This window comes from Panthera tigris, chromosome D3 (genome assembly GCF_018350195.1).
Source record: "Panthera tigris isolate Pti1 chromosome D3, P.tigris_Pti1_mat1.1, whole genome shotgun sequence".
NCBI classification, from domain to species: Eukaryota; Metazoa; Chordata; class Mammalia; order Carnivora; family Felidae; genus Panthera; species Panthera tigris.
The window spans coordinates 6,565,683-6,582,970 of NC_056671.1; the positions used below are offsets into that span (position 1 = coordinate 6,565,683).

The following is a 17,288-nucleotide window of genomic DNA, read 5'->3' on the forward strand; positions in this document are numbered from 1 at the left end:
CCAGAGTACTGTTTCACGGGGCTGCCGTCACACCTGACCGCAAACGGGGCTTAGAGCAAACGAACGTCTCATAGTCCTGGAGGTCAGGCTGTCTGCAGGGCCGTGTATGTCCCTCAGAAGGCTCTCGGGGTGAATCCTCCCTTGTTCCTTCTCGCTTCTGTAGGCCCCACCTGTTCTTGGCTGGTGGCTGTGTCACTCTGATTTCTTTTTCTTTTTTTTTTTTATGTTTATTTTTGAGAGAGAAAGAGAGAGCACGAGTCGGGGAGGGGCGGGGGGAGGGGGGGCAGAGGATCCAAAGCGGGCTCTGCGATGACAGCACACAGCGCAATGTGGGGCTCGAACTCACAAATCACGACATCGTGACCTGAGCCGAAACCAAGAGTCGGATGCCCAACCGACAGAGCCACCCAGGCGCCCCTGTGTCGTTCTGATTTCTGCCTTTGTCTGCCCGTGGCTGGCCCCTCTGTGTCTCTCTGTGTCTTCTCTTCTCCAAGGACCCTTGTCATTGAATTTGGGGCCCACCCTAAATCCAGGATGATCTCGTCTTGAGGTCCTTAACTAATTACATCTGCAAAGACCCTGCTTCCATATAAGGTCACATTCCAGGGTTCCCAGGTGGACATGAATTTTCACTCAGCAGGCAGAATGTCACCAGGTAAAGGGCAGGTCTGCTGCGCCGGCCAGGGGAGCCGTGGGCTGGCAGCTGGTCCCAGCAAACAGATCTGGGGCTTTTAGCAGCCTCAGGCTCTGTTGTCAGCCAAGGCAGTTTTGCCTCTGTTAATAGAATCAGAGAGCCCAGAGCAGAGGAGGTGGTGGCCGAGAGGGCAGCTACCCTGGAGAAGAAAAGCAGAACGTGGCTCTGAAAAACCAACCAGGACCCTAGGTTGAGTCCCCGGGAGGCAGACTGCACAGCATAAGAACTTCCTGGAGGTACCTTGCAGGTGGTGAGCATCCCTTCCTGGGAGGTGGTCTTAGCAGCCCCCCAGGGTGGGCATTGCAGAGCTATCCCGTCCCCAAGAGCTCTGAGCCTGCACTTGTCTCAGGGATCGACGGCCCCATCCAACAGCCACAGTACGAGCTCAGGGACCCCAGACCCCAGACCCTCCCTCCAGGCTGGCTCGTGGGTTTGCAAGGCAGGGGCGGGGTGGGGGGGTGCCCCTAGTATCCAGGCCATCAGCTCCTCTGGAAGTCCCAGGCCCCTCTCTCTGCCCCCGCAGAGCCCTCGGCCTCTGTAGCTGGGTCTCCCCTCGCCTTTCTCTGTCTTATGGCTCAGATCCTGACCCCCTTGCCCCAGAAGCCTCTCCCAGGGTGACTGTCCACAGAAGCTGCCTGTCTCACACCCAGGGCCTTTAAAATTTTTGGTTTTTGTTTTTGTTTTTAATGTTTACTTATTTTTGAGACAGAGAGAGAGCATGAATGGGGGAGGGTCAGAGAGAGAGGGAGACACGGAATCCAAAGCAGCCTCCAGGCTCTGAGCTGTCAGCACAGAGCCCGACGCGGGGCTCGAACTCACAGACCATGAGATCATGACCTGAGCCAAAGTTGGAAGCTCAACCGACTGAGCCACCCAGGTGCCCCAAAGTTTTTTTTTTTTTTTTTTTAATTGAGGTAAGATTCATTTAAAATTAACTCTTTTAAAGCGAACAATTCAGTAGCATTTAGTACATTCACAATGTTGCGCAAATACCCCCTCTGTCTAGTTTCAGAGTATGTTCATCACCCTTAAAGGAGACCCTATGCCCAACTCTGGAGCTTTTTTTCTCCTTTCCTTTCCTTTCCTTTCCTTTCTTTTTTTAAAATTGTGATAAAATACATGTAACAGAATTTACCATTTTAGCCTCGTTTAAGTGTCCAGTTTGGTGGCATTAAGCACGTTCACACTGGATGCACTGAAACCATCCATCTCCAGATCTCTTTTCTTTCTCCAAATGACACACTGTCCCCATGAACACTAACTCCCCCAGCCCCTGGCACCCCATCCTACTTTCTGTCCCTGTGAATTCAACTCTTCTGGGTGCCTTGTATGTGTGAGTGGAATCATACAGGATCTGTCCTTCCTGACTGGCTTCTTTGGCTCAGCACAATGTTCTCCGGGTCCATCCGTGTTGTAGCAGATGTCAGAATCTCCTCCTTTTATTTTTAAACTTTTAAATTAAAAAAAATATATATATATTTTAATGTTTTATTCATTTCTTGAGAGAGAGAGAGAGAAAGAGAGAGATGGACAGAGCATGAGCAGGGAGGGACAGAGAGGGAGTCACAGAATTGGAAGCAGGCTCCAGGCTCTGAGCTGTCAGCACAGAGTCTGACGTGGGGCTCAAACCCACCAAATGCGAGATCACGACCTGAGCCGAAGTTGGACATTTAACCAATTGAATCACTCAGGTGCCCCAGAATTTCCTTCCTTTTCAACGATGAATAACATTCCATTGTATGGATAGGCCACATTTGTTTATGGGTTTGTCCATCATTCACTGATCGACGAATGCTGGGGTTGCTTCCGTGGTTTGGCCATTGTGACTCCAACTCTGGGGTTTTTTTGGTTTTTTTTTTTTTTTTGAGAGACAGAGAGAGAGCATGGGAGGGGCAGAGAGAGAGGGAGAGAGAGAGAGAGAGAGAGAGAATCCTAATCAGGCTTTGCACTGTCAATTCAGAGCCCAGTGTGGGGCTTGAACTGAGATCATGACCTGAGCCGAAATCAAGAATCAGAAGCTTAACCGACTGAGCCACCCAGGTGCCCCAACCGGGGGCTTTTTGAGGGTCTAGTGAGAAAAGTATAGGGCCAGGGCTCAAACTGGGCTAGTCACATCTCCAGTACATGCACTGGTCCCCCTTCATCTGTAATTAACTCAGGTCCTTGGGCCCAGGCCCCAGTGGAGAGATGATCATTCCAGAATGCCCTCCCTACTTGTACCTTCCTCTCCGAGCTATGCTGCCTTTGCTCCCCATCAGCCCCCATATTTTCTCCAGAAAGACCAGGGCACAGCATGCTGAGAACAGCCCTTGCTGGAGGCTGCTGGCCTCCTAAAGTTCTGACCAGCCAGCTGACCTTGGACATGTCTTTTCTCTTCTCTGAGCCCCTGTCTCTCATCTGAAGGGCAGTGATCTGAGACAAGGGACTCACGTGGTGACTTGTGTTAGCTACTCATGAGGTGCCAGTCTCCTTGGAAATGCCCCCCAAATGGCTGTCCCCATCCTTGGTCCTGCTGTCTGTACTGCCAGCCCTGTTCCCTGGTATATTCTGTGCACAGGTGTTTGCTGAGCACCTGTCTTGGGCAGGACGGGAGGCTAGAGGGGCCTGCCCGGCAGAGGTGGCTTGAGGTGACCCCGAGGGATGACTGGCCAAGTCAGGGCCCCCGGCAGGTATCACCCTTCACATGCGTGCCCAGGGCCTCAGTGTTATCTCATTTGATCCCACCTGACCCTTGAAGACGAGGCCTGAATTTGAACTCACTTCAATCTGGTTCCAAAACTAGTCTCTCCCACGGCATCTTGCTGCCTCCAACTAGTTTTGTTTTTGTTTGTTTCCTGCCACCTTTGTTTTGCTCAGGGTGGGAGGGCTGTGTTTGCCCCCACCACCCCCGGCCTCCCCCCCTCTCCCCTGTTCCTGCTGTTCAGTTCTGGGGCTGTTCAGAGCCTCACTTCCCACCCTGTTGACACAGGGCTGTTGCTGAGTTGGTTTTGTTTTTGACCTAGTCAGCCTGGTGGGGAAGTGGTGGGTTGTGTGCGATGATGGTCTTGGGCCAGGGGAGGATGACTCCATTGCCCGCACCCAGACACCCCCTCTTCTTTGTGCCCTCCCCCTGGGCTCCCCTGCCCTGTGCCCCCCCAGCCCAGGCCGCCGAATGCTGCTTCACACAGCTGTGCCCCCTTAGGTGGCTCTTCTCCCCCCCAACCCAGTGCCTCAAGGCCGGGATGGATTTGGGGTAGCCTGGGGCCTGGAATTAGGGATTCTCATTTCCTCCCTGTGACCGACTTGCTCAATGACCTTGACGAAATTTCCGGCACACCCTCGGGTTCAGTCTTCGTTTGGAGGGGGGAAAGGCCTGTACAACCGCCTGGTGTCATCATGGGGTGAGTGAGAGCGTGGGGGCCGGGGCCCAGCCAGGCAGTGGGAAGGTTGGGAGGAACAGTCTTGATGAGTGATTTCTTGTAACCCTTACCGTCTCGAGCATGTGAGGATACCATTCAAAGGGAAGGGCTCCATTAGCGGGCTTGTCCCGATCCTGTGTCGCATCACAGCGGGGCTGGCATCGCAGCCGCGGCCGTTCCTTGGGTGTTGCGTGCTGGGCACTTGTCACTGCCCCGGAGTCTAATCCCCCTCGACTACCCTACGGAGGGACGTGGCATTGGAGCTAGTTTTATAACCGTAAGAACTGAGGGTCAGAGATTTCGAGTAACTTGCTAAGACCAGGTGAAAGGTGGAGCCGGGATAGGAACGTTGGAGCTTCAAAGCTCTTTGATGTCTTACCCCCTCCTCCAGGGTAAGCCTGTCCCTGCTCCAGGCTTTTCTCTCCAGACCCTGAGCCCAGTCCCTTGGGGGATCCCCTTGGCAGCCACAGCAGCCAGAAAGTTCTGTCTGTGTTCACGTGGCAAACCTGCTGTAGGACAGAAACGCACAAAGGCCTTACCTCAAAAGAGAGCCCTGGGACATGGCTGCGTTTCTGGAACTGCAAAGCTGCTCCGTTGAACCTGTTCTTTTTATACTGTACATTGAAGCGACTTCACAGAGTAGTCAGCAAGCGTCTCGCAGGCAAGCGCCCAGTGTCCCGGGCCCTTCGGGGCACTTCCATGCGCCTCGACAAAGCCTGGTGAAGCCCAGTTATTTAGACTTGCCAGGCGAAATGCAGCTCAGTGAGGAGGCCAGGCCACTCGTCTAAGGCCGCTGGCTCCTATGTGGCGATGCTGGGGCTAGATCCCAGCGTGACTGGAGCTCTCGCTGCCCCTCCGGAAGCCGGAGAGCAGGAAGCCCACGGCCACCAGGCTCCCTCCCTGTTCCTCCTTCCTCTCGTCCGGGTGCAGGTCTGGAGACACGCGTGGCTCAGCAACGTCGCAGGGCTTGGCCCAAGCAGGTGTCCGTGGCCGCTGGAGGCTCCACCAGGGCTGGGTTCCACCTGCAGAGCAGGGCTTCCATCATTGTTTGCCCGTGTGACCATGATTATACGCATTTCTGTGTGTGTTTATGTGTGTGCGTGAGGTTGTTTTTTGGTTTGTGACTGATCTTGCACAGGATCAGGGCTTGGTGAGTTTTGGGGGCAGGGTGTGTGTGTGACTCCCTCCCCTCACCCCCCCACCCCCCCCCCCCCAGTCATCTGGGCTGCACCAGCTGTGGGATGAACCAGGGCTGACGCACACTCGTTTTCCCCAGTGAGACATTGAAATGCAGACCCACAATTCCTTAGCCTCAATTCCAGAATCCAGCAAGCTCGGAAAACCAAGCACTTTTTCATAACTCATTTGGCAGCAAAATCCCGCCTGAACCGAGGTGAGGCTATTTATAGTGCAAGTGAGGCTATTTATAGCCTTCATGTATTCTAAGTTCACGTATTTCACTGCAGAAATGTCAACTTATTTGGTTATTGGATGCTGCTGAAATATGCAATATCATCCATCTAAATGTGGGGAGTTCTGAATTCTTAAATACATCCGGCCCCAAGGGTAAGACCTCTGCTGTGAGCCTTCTGCAAATAGCCTCTTGCTCCCAGGCGCCCACAGTGTCCCCCCCCCAGCCCCACTGGGATTCCTGGAGCTGAAGGGAGGACCCCCACCCAGCCCCACAGCCTGGGCCACCGGCAGTGCCCAGCACTTAGATATTTTCAGTATTGCCATGGGTGATGGAATACATCTTTACTGCCAGGCACGGTGCCGGGTGCTGTCCACACTTACGTCTGTCCCCTCACTGGATGTGTCACCACGCTCCTTTACAGTAAGCGGAGGCTCAGGTTCAAGCATCCCGTTTCAGGACAGAGGGGTGAGAAGGGCAAGCGCTGGGGCTCCAGCCAACCTGTCCTTCTACCTCACTGCCTGTCTGGGAGGGCGTCTAGGGACGGTGTCTAGGGACGTGGCAATGTGTGTCCCTGGATTTGCAGCCAAAGCCCGTTGAAATGGGGAGGGAGGAAGCATGTGGGGCCCCAGGTGCATGTGGAGGGGAGCAGGCAGATGCGAGTCAGGCCCCTCCATTGGCAGGGGGGAGGGGAGGGAGCAGGAGCCCCTCTGCTGCTGCAGAGCCTCCCTCGGGACCCACCGCCCACCTACGCTGTCATTCCTGCTTCTCAGTGAGTCCCTGTTGTAAGAGCACCTGTGCCGCCCCACCCCCACCTTGTCTGTTCCCTGCAGCTGGCAGCTGATCACACGTATCTGCCCCTGCCCTTGGGTCTTCTCTGCAGTCAGTGCTCACCGAGGCCCCAGGTGCTCAGAGAGATGGTGAAACTTTGCCTAAACCCCATCTGCTCACTGTTCTCGGGGAGCACCTCCCCACAACCTTCAGCGCCTCCCTTGTATGTGGGAGCTTCGGCGGGCTCTGAAGTCCCCAAGGGTCCATGCTTCCCAGTGTGCGAGCTCTTTCCTGTGCATACCCCATCAATCATCCTGTGTCAACCCAAGGATCCCTCAGCACCTGCCATGGAGTCAGGCCTGCCTCAGAGCCTTTGCTCAGCCTCTTGCCCCCCAGAATGCTTCCCCCGCCCCCGCCTCAGGCACACCCACCCTGCAGAGCCATGGTGCAGTGAGATCAGAGGAACGCTGTGATGGCTGTAGCTTTCTCATCTACAGAGCTGTCTGACCTGGCCTTAGGGCGGGTGCCTGGGGTAGTCTGTACCTTGGCCGGAGCCCTACGGTTTGTGGAGTCCCACCAGAAAGTACTTCCTTCTTGCCAACCCTTATTGGGTTGGAAAGTTTCTCAGAGCTGCCAGGACTTCAAGAAGGCAACTGTGGCATGCCGTAGAGAGCTTTGGGTCGAGAGGCCAGGACTCTGGGCTCCAGGTCTGTCTCTGCCCTCACTCCCTAGAGGGAGGAGAGGGATGGATGTGTATGGGATGCAGGATGGACGGATGCATGGGTACATGGTGGGCACATGGACGCACATGTGGATAGATGGATACGTGCGTGAGTGAATGCATGGTCTCATTCACACATGGATGTATACACGGGTCGATGGATGGGTAGATGCCTCGATGGATGGATGAAAAGATCAATTCCCTGTCCTTCTCTGGCCTTAATCTCCCATCTATGCAATGACAGGATTGGGTTACAGGTTCTGTGTTCTGTGATCCCGTCTGTGACCCACGCCCCATGCCAGGCACCTATAAAGAACACCATACCTGTTCTGGAACCCTTTCTTGGCCCTGCTTTCAGCTCACACCAGACGTTCCCCGCGCTGGCCTTGCAACCCCTGCCTCCAGCCTCTATCCGTGCGTGTGCTGTCTGCACTCCTCGTCTGCACATCTGCCTGGAGGTGTACTTGTGCTTTTTTTGGCCTTTGTTTTTGACAGAGCCGTTTGTTTGTCTGGGGGAGGCTTGTATGTTTATGACGAGGAGCCACTGAGGGATCGGTGGGTGGCAGTGTTGTTGTGGAAGGGAACAGCGCCCCCTGGAGTTGGGCAGCCCTGTAGTGGCAGCAGGCCCTGAGGTCCACCGCCGAGGGCACGTGGCCCCCGTTCCCCCAAGAACGCATAGTTTGTGGGGTAGCAAGGTCTCAAAGCGGCACAGGCGTGTAACATTTTGTACGGTAACACACCCGCTTCGTGCGTGGAGAGCTTGGCGGGGGGAAGGGCAGCTGTGGCCTAGGAGGCCGTGGGCCAGGGATGGCTTTCTCAACAAGGCAGGTCTTGCTGGGGCTCAGCTCTCTGGGCAGGGTGTCCCTGGGGGGATGGGGACCCAGATGATGACACCAAGTGCAGGCACCGAGACTGGCCTGGGACCCGATGCACAGGGCTGTCCCATCTTCAGCTTGTGCGCGAGACCGGATGCTGGGATAGGGAGCCGAGGTGTTCTTTGGTGAAGAAAGGCGAATTCTTGAAGGTCTTTGAGCAGGAGAGCGATCCAGTCAGTTCCCCCTTTCTTACAGTACGTGAGGGATCTTTGGTGAAAAGACAAGACTGACTCAGATGCTTCACGTGAGGGGCTGGGATGCTGGCTCACCGAAGAAGGGGCGGCTGCCGGGACCTGTGGGACAAAGAAGGGAGACTGACTAGCTGGAGTTTTGCCTGACTTTTTTTTTTTTTTTTCTGAAAAAAAGAAAAATCTTTTTGGAGATATAATTCACGTAACGTAAAACCAGCCATGTTAAGGTAACAGTTCCGTGGCATTTAAATACATGCACAACGTATTAAATTGTGGTTGTGTACCCACCACCTCTGTCTAGTTCCAGAACATTCTCATCACCCCAAAAGGAAACCCCAAAACCATCAGCAGGCAGTCCCCATCTCCCCTCCCCCAGTGCCTGGCATTCACAGGTCTGATTTCCTTCTCCGCAGATTTGCCGGTTCAACATTATCATATCACTGAAATCACACATACATCAAATGCCAGGGGCTTCTTTTTTTTTAATGTTTATTTATTTTTGAGACAGAGACAGAGCACGAACGGGGGAGGGGCGGAGAGAGAGGGGGACACAGAATCTGAAACAGGCTCCAGGCTCTGAGCTGTCAGCACAGAGTCCGATGCAGGGCTCGAACCCGTGGAGAGTGAGATCACGACCTGAGCTGAAGTCGGACACTCAACCGATGGAGCCACCCAGGTGCCCCGGCTTTTTTTTTTTTTTTTTGAAATGTTTACTTATTTTGAGAGAGAGCACACACGAGCAGGGGAGGGGCACAGAGAGAGGAGAGAGAGAAAATCCCAAGGAGGCTCCATGCTGTCAGCACAGAGCCCGACGTGGGGCTCAAACTCATGAACCGTGAGATCATGATCTGAGCCTAAATCAAGAGTCAGAAGCTGAACCGATGGAGCCACCCAGGCGTCCCTTCTGGCCTGACTTTAGTTCCGCTTTGCCCCCCCCCCCCCATCCCTAAGCTCACCCTGTACTTTGTGCCCTGTGGCCTGCAAGCCAGTCCTGTGTCCAGCCAGGCTGTGGCTCTGGTCCAACCGGGAGGTTCAGACAGATTCTCTGAACAGATTAGTCAGCCGTAGCCTGGACCTGCTGGAGAAGCAGTTCTTCCGTCCTTGTGGGGCATTGGTTCTGTGTAGGGCTGTGAGGCTTGCATAGTAGCCCCAACAACAGAGAGCACAGACTGAGCTCCAGAAGCTGCAGGTCACGTCGGAGGCCCCGGGCAGATTCCCTCCTGGCCTTCTCTGTGCCCACCACTCGGTCTTGCAGACCCTCTAAAGTGGCTCAGTGCCCCCCACGTAAGAGGGTGAAAGCTGAACCGCTGGGGAGGTGGCTCATCGACTCACCCCCCACCTCACTACCCCCTGGCAGATCCCAGGGAGAAATGACCGAAAGCCTCTGAGCGCCCCCTGTCTGACTGTTCGGAAACACCCGGGCTCTTCGTGCCCTGCCGTGCACCCCGGCCACCCTTCTCTCCGACCCCCCGCTTGCCAGGTTTTCGTAGAGTTCTGCAGGGTGCCTTGTGGTGTGCTCAGCACTGAAGACGGTAATGAACCAGACATGGGCACTGCCCTTGAGCCTTGCAGTTGGGCACAGATGGTGGGAATGGGGTGAGAACAGAAGGTGAGGTGCTCTGGGGGACCCTGGGCACCCGGCTTCTCCCGGAGTGGTCTAGGAGGGCTCACTGAGCGTGAGCTGGCCAGGCAAAGTCTTACAGGACACTTTGGGGCTTTGCCACGTAGACCAGGTGGGGAAGGGCTTTTTCGACAGAAGGAACAGCAAGTGTGAATGTCAGCAAACGCTTTGCTTTACGCAACAGTGAGGGATCTCCCGCCGTGCGCCAGACGCTGGGGACCGGGTGGAAGATGTGAGCACCGCCCTTGAGGGCTTCAGAGCAGGGGTGCAAGAGGGAACGGTGAGAAGGGCAGATGGAGCTGGAGAGTTGGGGTGGCCAGTGAGAGGGAGGACCTGAAAGGCCGTGGGCAGAGCCCAAGGGCCTCGGGGGATGATCTGGGATGAAGGCCTCTGACCCTGGAGGGAGCTGTCACATGTGGTCGGATACATTCTGACAGTCTGGAGGATTTGGGGGGACCCAGACTGGAAGGCCGGTTGGGCAGCTGTCCTGCCCCCGAGGAGAGCTGACGGGGCCTGAACCAAGGTCGAGGTGAATAGGGACAGCAGGTGGGGCAAATAAGAGTCTCCAGTTCTGCGTGGTGGCTCTTGGGGACCTGGTATGCATGCTGGCCTGGTCCTTAGCACCTGTGGGACTTTGGCTGACCTGCCTGATCTCTTCCAGCTTCCTCACTCTTGCAAAATGCCCAAAAGGAAGGAACGAGAAGCTCTGGTTCCTAACCACTTGGGAGAGTGCAAGCCAGCGAATGAGGCTGGGTTAGGTTTTGCTACCCTGACAGGACGACCCCTGGGCTCATGGCCCAGCTGCTGCCAACTCTCGATCCCTCGGGTCTGTGCAGCCACAGGGTCGCAGCGTCCGTTCCCAACGCCTGCTCCCCACCTGGGCCCACCGCGTTGTCCAGCCCTCCTCCCCATGGGCCCGCCGCGTTGCCCAGCCGTCCTCCCCCAGTTAATAACTCAGGACAAGCAGACGGCTCTGCTTCCTTTCCTTCCTGCTCTCGCATCGCCTCCCGCGGCTTGTTCCTCAGCTCGGGGTGGGTGTGGGCTGGGGGGAGCCTAGGAGGCCGGCTGCGATCAGCTGGGCGCGTCTGTCTGAGCTCTCGCTGCCAGTGCCCACGGCCTCGATGGGCCCTGGGGTGCCCCGGCGTCAGCTCTGTCGGCCCGTAGCCCGTGGAGGGGGAGAGTCTCCTTCGAAACTGCTGGTCCTGCCGTCTGCCCACCGCTGACCTCACAGGGGGTCTGCTGAGGGCACCTGTTGAGCCGTTGCAGACTGGAGAGGCCACCGGTGCCCTTTTCGCTCCTAGGAGCATCCCTTCCTTTGGTCTTCCTGATGTCCCGCGAGGCAAGGATTCACACACATACTTTCCGCCGTTGGGGTCTGAAGCTTCAGAGCGCCCCGAGTTACCCAAGGCCAGCAGCGGTGGCAGTCTGCACCTGCCTGGCGTCCGCTCAAGGCCAAGGGCAGTCCGCTCAGTGAGCAGTGAAGTCCCGAGAGACAGAGCCCAGCAGGGGAAGCTTTAACACGCGCGCCACTCTCTGGTCGTTGTCCTCGTTCTTGATGAAATCCTGGGGGAGCCACCAAGTGCGTGTGACCCCCTAATTGGGCTGAATGTGGAGGGAGCCAGATCTCAAGGCCTAGGTGGTGGGAGGTTACCCCACCCCTGGCCCGAGGCCAAGGAGGGCTGGGACAAGGTCCAGTGCCCCCACAGGATTGGGAGAGGGTGGAAAGACTCTGAGCCTTTCTCTACTGACCCAGAGGACTTGCAGGAAAAGGGGGGCAGGTCAGCTCACTTCTTTCATGCTGGGAGTCTGACAGAAGGAGGAAGCAGCACGTCCTGGGCCTCCTGGCACTGGTGGGAGCTGCTGGCGTAGGGAAGCTGAATGGGCGTGAGGGCACCTCCCAGGGTGAGGGGCCACTGTGGCACGGGGCCTACCTCCGTCTGCTCAGGAGAAGCCATCACGGTGAGCAGCTGGCACAGGACACCCTGGGGCAGCTCGAAATCGAGAGTTTGTCTCCCCAGCAACGCGAACATGAGCTGTCAGCCTGCACTCCTCCACCCGGGTACCCAGCACTGCCCAAGAGCCCTGACAAAGTTCCGGCGTTCGCTGTCCTTCCCAGACAAGTAAACGCAGGCCGGGGTTATGTGGTGCATACAAGTGGCTGAGCCCAGCCTGATGTTCTTTCCACTGACGCTCCACTCCGGCCCTGACCTGAGGGGTCAGGACTCAGGGCCTGGGACTCAGCCCTCAGGGACCCTCAGGGCTGACTCAAGCCTGACGGGGCTTGAAAACAGGCAGTGTTCTAGGAGCCAGAGGACCCCGGGAGCAGAGGCGGTGTAAGGGTAACACCGCAGGGAAGAGCCCGGGGAGAGGCCGGGGCCGCATGGTGGCCAGTGGGGGCATGAGCACATGACAAAAGCTGCCCCTCTTGGACTCGCTTCTCTCCATTTCTCTCGGTCCTGCTTTCATACTGCCTCCACTGACGTCTCACAAGCGTGTATGTTCGTATCTGTCTTAAAATCATCGTATCAGTGGACCCGGACACTTTTGTAGACAGGGCTCCAGGGGAGCCCCTGGCCCTGGTTCCCCCTGCCCTGTCTGCTTCTGCACGGGAGGGAAGCAAGATCCAGGAGGCTCAGGAGTCTGGCAAGAAGGAGACCCTCCATCTAGGATCTGTCGAAGGGCTGGGTCTGGTTTTTAAGTGGGTCAGAAGATCCGGCAGCCTGAGCTACCCTCAGAGTGGTCCAGAAACGTGTGAATCTGAGCAAAGGCTACTGACGTGTGATTAATTTACAAACAGGCGTGCAGAGTGGGACATTGTGTACACAGGAGCCTGCTGTTCCTGCAAAGCTGTGTCAAGATGTCACCAAGCTGGGTTTTATTTTAGTACCAAGTTATTGTATGTGTTTAGCACCAAGCCCATGTGGTGCCGTGTACGTGCTGGGTGGCCGACCTGGTGGTGTTATCACCTCCGGGAGGGGAGAAACCTTTGAGGTAGTTCCAGGCCCCACGCAGGTGGGCCCAGATTTGTTAAAAGCCCAGAGCAGCTCCCCAGATTCACAGAAAGTGTCTCACGGGTAATGTCTCCGCATGAGGAAAGGTCAGTGCACGTCCAGGACACGGGGCCTCGTGTTGCCCCACGTCTGCCCTCCACCCCGGCCAGCTGCATCCTTCCCCCAACCAGATCACCTCCCCATGACCTGCGCGGACTCAGAAGGTAGACTGTGAGATTTCAGAATGGCTGTACGAAGAAAAACGCCTTAGCTGATTTGGAATTCTCAATCACTTTTGACCTTGGGGTAGAGTGAAACTTACCTTACTGCCCTTTTGGAGGAAAGGTTTACTTAGCAGGTGAATAAGCTTGCAGAAGGTCAAAAGAGGATGCACCATCCTGCTGTTAGTCAGGACTTTCCTGGTCGAGAATAACAGAAGTCCCGTTCGAGCGAGCTCCGGCGCAAGGGGGGCCTGCTGGGAATGCGCGCATCAGCGCGGGGGTTACCGGGGCAGAGGACAGGGCAGTCGGCCTCGGCAGCCGCCAGGGTTGTGGATCCGAGGCTGCCAGGACTTGTGTTCGTGCTCAGCTCCGCCGAGGCCGGTGTGCCAGCTCCGTTGTCCCAGACTGGCTCCTGCATGGAGAGGACGGGGCTGTTGACACCTTCCTGCCTTTGCCACCAGGGGAGGGCCAGCTCCTGTTCTCTTTGACCCCAGGCTTAAATAAAGGTGCCGGCATTAAAAAAATTTTAATGTTTATTTCTATTTGAGAGAGAGAGAGAGAACACATGTGCATGAGCAGGGGAGGGGCAGAGAGCTGGAGACAGAATCCAAAGCAGGCTTCAGGCTCTGAGCTGTGAACTGTCAGCACAGAGCCTGAAGCGGGGCCCGAATCCATGAGCAGTGAGATCATGACCTGAGCCAAAGTCAGAAGCCCAACTGACTGAGCCACCCAGGCGCCCCAGGATGCCTGCATTTTAAGCAGAGGCAAGATCACAGTTTGCAGATTGAGGGCAACATTTCAGCCTTCTCTTCCTCCTCCAAATCCTCTGTGTGATGGAACAAATATTATTAAATATCCAGGTGGGCAAAGAGATGCGTTTAGTGTATCAGAAACCATGATGAGTCAGCAAAGGATAGAGTGAAAACAGAATGAGGCTGAGAAAGGAAACAATAGCCAAATTGTACCCAGGAGGTAGAGAGGATTCTAGGTATGTGCCAAGCCTAGATGTGTGACATGTGAGGACCAGGAAGGGTCCTCAGGTGACCTACCCGGTTTGGTGGGTAAATGCGGACGAAGAATGAATACAACTGTCAAGTTTTCTCTCTTGTTGGGGAAGGAAAGGTGGACCTTTATTAAATCTGGGCACTCTAGAGAATCACATGTTTAACTTTAAATATTTAGGGGCGCCTGCGTGGCTCAGTTGGTTGAGCCTCTGACTTCAGCTCAGGTCATGATCTCACAGTTCGTGGGTTCGAGGCCCACGTCGGGCTCTGTGCTGACAGCTCAGAGCCTGGAGTCAGCTTCAGATTCTGTGTCTCCCTCTCTCTCTCCCCCTCCCATGCTCATGCTCTGTTTCTCTCTCTCTCTCTCTCCCTCTCTCTCTCTCTCAAAAGTAAATAAACATTAAGAAAATTTAAAATATATATATTAAAGAGTATCCCTGGGATCTGGCCCATGCTCTGTTTGTGTATATAAAGTTTTATTGGAACACAGCCACACCCAGTTGTTAGTGTATTTTCTGTGGTTGCTTTCCTGCTATAGTGGCAGAGCTGAGTAGTTACAGCATAGACTATCTGGCCCACAAAGCCTAAAATAATTACTATCTGGCCCTTAAATGGAAAACGTTTGCTGACCCTGCTTTAGAAAAATGAAAACCAACACAAAAAATCTAGTGTAGTAGAGGGGAAAAAAAAGATATATCTAACAAAACAAAACGAATCCAATAAAGAGCAAAGAAGAAGAAAGGAGATATATATAATAAATAGAAAATGGCAAGAATTAGTCCAAATATCACTAAGCACAATAATTGTGAACAGAGACAGTCTCTCAGAATAAGCTAAATTTGTTTTTTGAATGAGACTGAAAAAAAAAGAAACCATTTAAGAAGAAAATAAAAGGATGAGGAAAGAAATCCCTAACAAACAGAGCAAAGAAAACAAATGAGCAATTTAATATCAGATGAAAAGAGAAGTAAAATGAAAATATTTTAGGGATAGAGGAATTGCTTCAGCTGATAAAAAGAATATTCCACCGGAAGTCAAAGTGAAAAGATGTGGACTTTCTGTACTTAACAATGTAGCTTCAAATACAGTAAGTAAAAACTGATGCTATTATGAGTGAAAAAATGACACATATAAAGTAACAATGTTGAGCTTTGAAAGTCTCTAAGACGTCTACATAGATGCACCCAGATGATGAAGTTGTGTAGAACTTAATACACACACACACACACACACACACACGCACGCACACACAAATAAGTACAAGGAAAACTGGGGAAATGTGATTAAAATCTATAAATCTTATCAGTGTCAGTATCCTGCCTGTGCTATTATAGTTTTGTAAAATGTTACCATTAGGAGAAACTGGATAGTGTGCAAGCAATCTCTCTGTATTATTCCTTACGACTGCATGTGAATTGACAAGAAAAATCTTCAAGAGATACACGTTAGGTACAAAAAACGGAGTAACTCTTAGGTTAGATGAGAGTCAAAGCGAAAATTTTACTATTTTTTAAAAACTGTTTATTCACTTTTGAGAGAGAGAGAGAGAGAGAGAGAGAGAGAACACAAGCAGGAAAGGGGCAGAGAGAGAGAGGGAGACACAGAATCCGAAGCAGGCTCTAGGCTCTGAGCTGTCAGCACAGAGCCCGACGCGGGGCTCGAACCCACAAGCTGTGAGATCATGACCTGAGCCAAGTCCGACGCTTAACCAACTGAATAGGCCACTGAATATAAAACCTATGGAGTGAAGGCAAATTGGTAGTCAAAGGACAATCTGTAGCCCTAAATTCATTTATTAAGAGGCAAGCAAGACTAAACATTATTGAAGTCAGCTTTCAATTCAAGAAGCTAGAAAAATAAACTCAGAGAAGGTAAAAAGATATCATTACACATGAAGTCAGAAAACAAAATCCATTAATAATTCTAAAAGCATGTTCTTTGGAAAGACTAACAAAAGAAACACAACTTTGGTAAGTCTGATGTAAAAAAAAAAAAGGCACAAGCGAGAAAGAGAATATAACTACAGAAGGGATTTTTAAAAATATTTATGTATTTTTGGGAGAACACAAACGGGAGGGGCAGAGAAAGCGGGACAGAGGATCTGAAGCGGGCTCTGTGCTGACAGCATGGACTGATGTGGGGCTCAAACTCACAAACTGTTAGATCATGGCCTGAGCCAAAGTCAGATGCTTAACCGACTGAGCCACCCAGGTGCCCCTTTTTTGTTGTCTTTAAAATTTTTTTTTCCAGAAGAGATTTTAAAAAGAAAAGACTGGGGGCGCCTGGGTGGCTCAGTCGGTTAAGCGCCCGACTTCAGCCCAGGTCATGATCTCACGGCTTGTGAGTTCGAGCCCCGCGTCAGGATCTGTGCTGACAGCTCAGAGCCTGGAGCCTGTTTCAGAATCTGTGTCTCCCTCTCTCTGACCCTCCCCCATTCATCCTCTGTCTCTGTCTCAAAAGTAAATAAACGTTTAAAAAAAAAAAAAAAAGACTGTTATATGCACCTTTACGCCAATTAATTAGAAAATCTAAGTGAAATGTAGGACTTTCTAAGAAAATAAAAACTACCAAAACTGGCTTCTCAAGAAAATAAATTTGCCCCTAAAACAGGACTGAAATCTCCCAAAGATTTCAAGAATCTTTCCCTTTCAAGAAATAGATAACACTCGTGTTATATAGCCTATTTCGGAACATACAAAAAGGTGAAGGAGCCCTCATATCAAAGTCAGAGGATAACTCAGCCAAACTACAGGCCAGTCTCACTTTTGAATAAAAACCTGAATTCTTTTTGAAAAAAAAAACAAAAAAAACATTTAATTCAGCCAAACTTTAAAAGAATAATATAAGAATGACCAGGTAGGATTTATCCCAAGAGTGGAAGGAAGATTTAGTTACTAGAACTTTTCGTCGAATTTAGTGTATTGACTGTTTGCTTTTTTTTCCCCCCTAAGTAGTTGTTCAAAATTAAGGTGGTTCTTATCGTACAATAGACCAACCTTTGCCATTTGCTTGCTGCTGAGGGAGTCCGGGGAGAACCTTGTCACACTGTCCTTTCCTGTGTACTGTCCCTGAGGGTGTTCAACAGGTGGGGCCGCAGGAGGCCACGTCCCCTTTATTGGGGTGACAGAGGGAAGGCAGCGTGCTGCAGTGAATAGAGTGAAAAGTGTAACCCCAGGCGACACTGAGAAGAAACTGTAGAAATTATAAGGTCCAGGCTGCTGAGAGAGGTTACACCCTGACGGAGAGTGTGCTTTGAATTGTACCCTCTTCCCCACCCCCCACCTGCATATGTGACCTTATTTGGAAATAGGGTCTTTGCAGATGTAATCAGGTTAAGGTTCTACTGGAGTTGAGTGGGTCCTAAGTCCACTGACTGGCGTCCTTATAAGAA

At 52.9% G+C, this 17,288-nt stretch overlaps 1 protein-coding gene across 10 annotated transcripts in view; it reads left to right on the forward strand.

Moving 5' to 3' along the window:
• PITPNM2 (phosphatidylinositol transfer protein membrane associated 2) overlaps positions 1 to 17,288 on the forward strand; it is a 144,898-nt gene that overhangs the window by 73,257 nt on the left and 54,353 nt on the right. Inside the window, exon 1 of one of the 10 annotated variants that reach the window (XM_042961786.1) lies at positions 3,644 to 4,074. The exons of the other annotated variants lie outside the window; for them this stretch is intronic. The gene's annotated coding sequence lies outside the window, so the exon portion shown is untranslated. Of the gene's footprint in view, positions 1 to 3,643; positions 4,075 to 17,288 lie in introns of those variants that run through there. 10 annotated transcript variants of the gene reach the window in all.